This window comes from Eulemur rufifrons, chromosome 19 (genome assembly GCF_041146395.1).
Source record: "Eulemur rufifrons isolate Redbay chromosome 19, OSU_ERuf_1, whole genome shotgun sequence".
NCBI lineage: Eukaryota > Metazoa > Chordata > Mammalia > Primates > Lemuridae > Eulemur > Eulemur rufifrons.
The window spans coordinates 47,241,813-47,248,523 of record NC_091001.1 but is presented as its reverse complement, the minus strand read 5'-3'; the positions used below and the strand labels follow the sequence as shown (position 1 = coordinate 47,248,523).

Sequence of the window (6,711 nt, the reverse complement as noted above, 5' to 3'; positions counted from 1 at the left end):
GACCACGCTTTGAGTAGCAAGGCTCTAACAAACAATTTAATTCTTAAATTCGGTCCATTTTCCATCTTAGTACACTTAGACATACGCTCCTTATGAACAAAGATTCCTTATTTACCACTGTTTCCTCATCCTATCAAATTGTGCTTGACCCAGAGTAGATGCTTAATAGATACTTGCTGAATGAATAAATGAATGAAGAAAGGTCCTGACCTCTCCCAACATGTTCAGGTCCACTAGGAACCCCAGATCCAGGGAATCCTACCTGCCTCAGCTATGCTTCCCACCCAGCCTCCTCTTGTTTGCACCTCAGCCATCTTCCTTAACAACTAGCGCTCCTAATGCCACCAAATACTACAGCAAAAGAGAAACACATTTGCTTCACCTCTTACCTAGAATCAACACAATGCATTAGTTTAGTGAGAAAAATTTCCACCAACAGATGGAACCCTCACCTCTTTAAGCCTATAAGTCTTTGAGGTCATGTACATAGAAGTCCTGTGGGCCCCGCAGTGCAGAGGTCCACCTAGTCAGGACCTCAGAAGGAAGTAAGGAGCCCTAGCACAGGGTGGACGTTTTACTCTGAGCTTGGGGACCAGCTTCCTCACTGCTCTCTTCCCAGGAGCACGGAAGCAGGAGGCCACGCCCCTTCCTTTGTCTCCGCCTCTTGGGTTTTAAGCCTCCTCATCCCACCTCTCCAGACTCTCCAGAGAAACAATCCAATCACACACCCTAAAGTGATTTAGAAACACCCAAGTTCATCCTCTTGGAATGCAATTAGTCTATAACCTAATCAATGTTATTAAATCCTGATTGAAGAGTTTATCTTTAAAAAACTTTACTAAAACACCCAATTTCTTTTCTTTTTTTTCTTCTCTTTCCTTTTCCCTTCTCTTCTCTTCTTCTTTTCTTTTCTTTTCCTTACTTTCCTTTTCTTCTTTTTTTAGGATACAGGGTCTTGCTCTCTTGGCCAGGGTGGATGCAGTGGTATGATCACAGTTCACTGCAACCTTGAACTCCTGGGCAAAAGCCATCCTCCTGCCTCAGCCTCCAGAATAGCTGGAACTACAGGGGCCCACCACCATACCTGGCTCATTTTTCTTATTTTCCTCCTATCTTAGCCTCCCAAAGTGCTCGGATTATAAGCATGAGCCACCTCGCCTGGCCTAACAACCAATTCTTAATTTGTGAAATATAAGAGAAATACAAGTCCAGCTTGACAAGTTAGATGAGTCTATTAGAGGTTACTTTACAAGGGTGCTTGATCCTGGGTGCAGGAATTTTTTCCACAGGAGTTTTCTTGCATGCAAAATTCACATCACCCCACCCTGTGGTGTTGCTTTAAATCCCTTATCAATGAGTAATGCAGAGCTTTTATTGTATCATCGCTTGTTCACAGCGAAACAAATGAAGCATGAGCAAAATCTTCATCATGTACTGTCATACAACTCATGTTATATTAATGATATTATAATTCTCCACTAGGCGTGATTCTAGTATCACAATTAGTTAAAGGGCACTATAGGGCAGCCAAAGCAGTTCTAAAGCAGTCAGGGCTTGTCTAAGCTGGCCACTTCAATGCAAGAAAGTACTGAGGTACCCAAGAAAGTGCTGGGCACACCCACACCCCATCTCCCAGTAATTATCTTGGTACTTGCTTAATCTGCTTTGTAACAACTTCGTTGAGCACGCCAGGCTAGCAGCACATCACAGTGTTTCTGTTATAAGGTGGAGAACTTGCATTTTCCCCTCAGATGTAAACCAAAATTAAAATCCTGAGAAATAAAAATAAAATCCTAAGCCCCCAACCAACTGAATGGACCCCCTCTTGGCCAAGGGGACCCCAGAAAAACCTTAAAACTGAGTTTTCATGGCCGGGCATGGTGGCTCACACCTAGCGCTCTGGGAGGCCGAGGCGGGAGGATCATTTGAGCTCAGGAGTTCGAGACCAGCCTGAGCAAGAGTGAGACCCATCTCTACTAAAAATAGAAAGAAACTAGCTGGACAACTAAAAATATATATATAAAAAAAATTAGCTGAGCATGGTGGCGCATGCCTGTAGTCCCAGCTACTCGGGAGGCTGAGGCAGGAGGATTGCTTGAGCCCAGGAGTTTGAGGTTGCTGTGAGCTAGGCTGATGCCACAGCACTCTAGCCCGGCCAACAGAGTGAGACTCTGTCTCAAAAAAAAACAAACAAAAAAACTGAGTTCTCAGCCGTGAAGGGAAGGGAAGTCAGACATACCTCCTTTTACCCCTTTCCTTTTGGAGTTTAGACTAATTGCAAACTGGACCTAGGGCCATGCAAGGCAGAGGTTAAGTCCCACCCATGGGCCATCAATTGGTTTAACAGATCACTTTTCTTTTTTTTTTTTTTTTTTTGAGTCAGGGTCTCGTTTTGTCACCCAGGCTAGAATGTAGTGGCATTAGCATAGCTTACTGCAACCTCAAACTCCTGGGCTCAGGTGATCCTCCTGCCTCAGCCTCCTGAGTAGCTTGGGCTACAGGTGTGCACCACCATGCACAGCTAAATTTTCTTTTTTTTTTTTGTAGAGATGGGGTCTTGCTCTTGCTTAATTTGGTCTCAAACTCCTGGCCTCAACCAATCCTCCTGCCTGGGCCTCCCAAAGTGCTAGGATTACTTAACAGATCTCTTGCTCTCTGATTAGCAGACATCCTTATCTTAAGCATTGCTTTCTATTATCTCCAACTCTTTAGACAAACTTTTATTTCTTTAACCAATTACAAATCAAAGAATCTCTAAACCCACTGATAACCTGTAAGATGCTGCCCTTTGTCCCCTACCCCCGCTTTGAGATGTCTCAGCTTTTGGGCCAAACCAATGTATACTTTCCATGTATTGATTTATGATTTTACCTGCAATTCCTGTCTCCCTAAAATTGTATAAAATCAGACTGTAACCTGGACATCTCAGGTGCACTTTCTCAGGACCCCTTGACATTATGCTCCTTGAGCTCAAAATAAACCTCTGTAAATTATTTTACAGAGTTTGTGAAACCATCCATGTTAAAATAATGTAGAGCCACAAGGTATAAATAGTAATCAAAGTCTGATTTTTATAAAAGTATAGATATAGCCAGAAGTTAACCAGCCATTGTTCTTTAATGCCCTTGCTGCTGTTTTTGGTGATGGCTTAATGGCAGTATCCTCCCTGACAGACACAAGATTTGTGACTCCTCCCACTACTTCTATAGATAACATTGCTGCTGTAAATCTTTTTTTTTTTTTTTTGAGACAGAGTCTTGCTTTGTTGCCCGAGCTAGAGTGAGTGCCATGGCGTCAGCCTAGCTCACAGCAACCTCAAACTCCTGGGCTCAAGCAATCCTCCTGCCTCAGCCTCCCGAGTAGCTGGGACTACAGGCATGCACCACCATGCCCGGCTAATTTTTTTCTATATATATTTTTAGTTGGCCAGATAATTTCTTTCTATTTTTAGTAGAGACGGGGGTCTCACTCGTGCTCAGGCTGGTCTCGAACTCCTGACCTTGAGCGATCCACCCACCTCTGCCTCCCAGAGGGTTAGGATTACAGGCGTGAGCCACTGCGCCCGGCCTTGCTGTAAACCTTAGTATTGGTCTTTCAGGTGTTTTTCAGACTTTGCATTCCGGGGACCTACTGATGCCAACCAGACCCATGGATAGGTGTAGGAACGGATGCAACAGCCCTGAAAACCCCTACCCAGGAAATCTCCTGAGAAAATAATTTCTACATCCCAACCCTATGAACTCATCCCCTGCCAATCAGCAGACCCAATTCCCTAGCCCTTTGCCTGCTGAACTGTCTTTAAAAACCCTTTCTCCCAAATTCTCAGAGAGATGGATTTGGGAAATTCCTCTCCTCTCTTTGCATGGTGCCTGTGATATTAAACTCTTTCTCTGCTGTAAATCCTGCTGTCTCAGTGTATTGGCTTCCTCTTAAAAGCAGTGGGCAATGGAACCTGGTTGGGCTGTAATGTTTCGTTTTAACATAGGCATTCTACTTGGAAGATTTTTTCTATTCTGTCACTTGACAATCAACACAGAAGACTTCTGTGACTAAATGTGTGAGTTTTTTCCTCCACACACCAAGCAGGCAATCAACTCTGCAGCAGACACCAGCGGGGTGCCCTCTAATTCAATTCAATTTTGACACCATCCCCCTGGAAATAGCATCAGATCCCACAGAGTGAGGGCTCAGTCCCCAAGACTTCTCTGCACCCCTCCCCATACACACACACTTCAGATGCCCACGGAAAGCTCCAAGTTGTTTTACCTACATTTCTGATGCCCAGCTATAAATTGGGCCTCCCACAACCCTCTCTTCAGGTTGGACTGATTTGCTAGAGTAGCTCATAAAACCCAGGGAAACATGTATGTTTACTGGTTTATTGTAAAGGATATTACACATCGCTTCCTTAAGCAGAGTAAAAAAAAAAAGAGAGAGAGAGAGAAACAAAAGGATATTACAAAGGCTACAGATGGAGGTGCACAGGGTGAGGTGTGGGGGAAGGGGTGCAGGGCTTCCATGCCCTCCCTGCGCACATGGTCAGCTATCTGGAAACTAGTCCAAACCTTGCCCTTTAGGGCTATTATAGAGACTTCATTACATAGTCACGATTGATTAAACCATTGGCCACCGGTGATTCTCTTAACCTTCAGCCCCTCTTCCTCTCTGGAGGTTGGGCTGAAAGTCCCAACTCTAATCCTGCATTGGTCTTTCTGCTGACCAGCCTCATCTTGAAGCTACCCAGGAGCTGCCAGCCATCAGTCAACTCATCAGCATACAAAAGACACGTATCGCTTTCGAGAGTTCAAGGATTTTAGAAGTTATATACCGGAAACGGGAAATGAGGAAGACGACCAAATATGCGGTTCACAGTAGCACTGATACTCTACTTTCCCGGCACCATGTGTTGATGTCTGTCTTCCTCACTGCTCTGAAGTACTGCCTTTTTTGTCTTTTCCCAAACAAATGCCCATTTGTTTGTGGTTCGGCTTCTGGTTTCCGTATTCCTTCCTATCTTTGAACCAACCCCCTCTCTCCGTGACTGTAGTTCGGCCTCTTCCTGCCAGTGCCAGGGAGGCTGCGCGTGGTCCACGCCTGGAGATAGAGACGCTATGGCTGCGTCCTCGGGATGACCGAGTGGGAGACAGCCGCGCCCGCGGTGCAGAGACCCCGACTTCGAGCTCTTTGGGAAGTGGAGCACCGATGATGTGCAGCTCAATGACATTTCCCCACAGGATTACATCGCAGTGAAGAAGTTTGCCAAGTAACTGTATCACAGCGCCGGGCGGTGAGTCGCCAAGTGCTTAGGCAAAGCGCAGGGCGCGGTGGCGACGCTCACTAACTGTCACGAAACATGGCGACAACCGCAAGAAGCTCGCGACTGTGCGCATCGACCACCTGCTCACAGGGGAGAACCCTCTCCAGGTTCTGGTGAATGCCATCATCAACAGTGGCCCCCGTGAGGGCTCAACACACATTGGGCCGGTCCGGAGAGTGAGACGGCAGAGGTGGACGTGTCCCCACCTGCGCCCTGTGAATCGGGCCTTCTGTCTGCTGTGCACCCATGAGGCTGCCTTCCGGGTCATCCAGACCATCGTCGAGTGCCTGGCAGACGAGCTCACCAACACTGCCAAAGGCTCCTCCAATTCCTGTGCCATCAAGGACTAGCTGGAGTGGATGGCCAAGTCCATAGTAAACCCATAGTAGTCCCACCCCCCACCAAATTACTATAGTTTGATAAGTCTTTTGCTAGAGCAAGTCCTGTCCCTATCTTTTCCTTATTCAGGTGTGTCTTCATTACTCTCAGCATTTTGTTTTCCATATAAATTTCAAGTTTGGCTCACTAATTTCCAAAATCACTTGCAATTTTGCTTTAGACTACATTGAATCTACAGGTTGGGGAAGAACTGACATCTTTCCAATATTATGTCTTTTAATGTACGAACTTGGCTTATGTTTCCATTTATACTGGGTATTCTTTATTTTTCTATGTTCCCAGGGCTTTGTTCACCAAACCTCTTCTCTTCTTGTCACAGAATCATGAAACGACACAAGTTTTAAGTAAGCCCTAGCTAGATCCTATGTCACATAAAATCACAGTGAAATTTGTAGCCCATTTATATCAGGTTTCATTTCAAGTAGCCTTGAAGCAGCTTATAATGATAAAGACATCATTAAACAAGTGTTTCTAAAAATGAAAAAACTTAAAACAAAGAAAGATAAAGTGGGAGAAACCAGCACAATAAGCAACTTGCCTATTTTTAGAGACCACCAATACATCCCCAGCATAGGGGTGCACCCTTCCTGGAAATACTGCAATACCAGGACGATGCGGGGAGTGGATTGAGCAAGCTCATATTCCATTTCCTAGTTGTAAAAATTTGCTTAATACTTTGTCCTCAAATAAAGGACATATCAGATATTAAACTGATAAGAACAGATACTACACTTGATCTTAGCCAAAAGGCCGAGAAGCGATAAAGATGGGTTCCTTCCTTCCCAGATCCTCCCTTCTTTTATTCACCTTTAGTTCACGGTGAGAAACCTCACCTCGGTCTAAATCTCACCTCCTTTCTTATTTGAGTATTCTATTGAAAACATTAGCCTCTTTCGCAGACATTTTTGTTTGCCTCTTGATTCATTAGTGACTTTTGTGTCCCTGTCGCTCCGGTCTCCGAGGATCTGAAGGGCCATTTCATTTGCACGCCCCGC

General features: G+C 45.1%; 1 non-coding gene and 1 pseudogene across 1 annotated transcript; one reads left to right on the top strand and one right to left on the bottom strand.

Annotated features, from left to right (window-relative positions):
* Positions 1 to 5,128: 5,128 nt before the first annotated feature.
* Positions 5,129 to 5,703, top strand: LOC138399459 (small ribosomal subunit protein uS7-like; annotated as a pseudogene).
* A 584-nt stretch (positions 5,704 to 6,287) lies between these two features.
* On the bottom strand, positions 6,288 to 6,478 carry LOC138400492 (U2 spliceosomal RNA). Its single transcript, XR_011236366.1, has one exon. It is a non-coding gene; the product is annotated as a U2 spliceosomal RNA (small nuclear RNA).
* Positions 6,479 to 6,711: the final 233 nt, after the last annotated feature.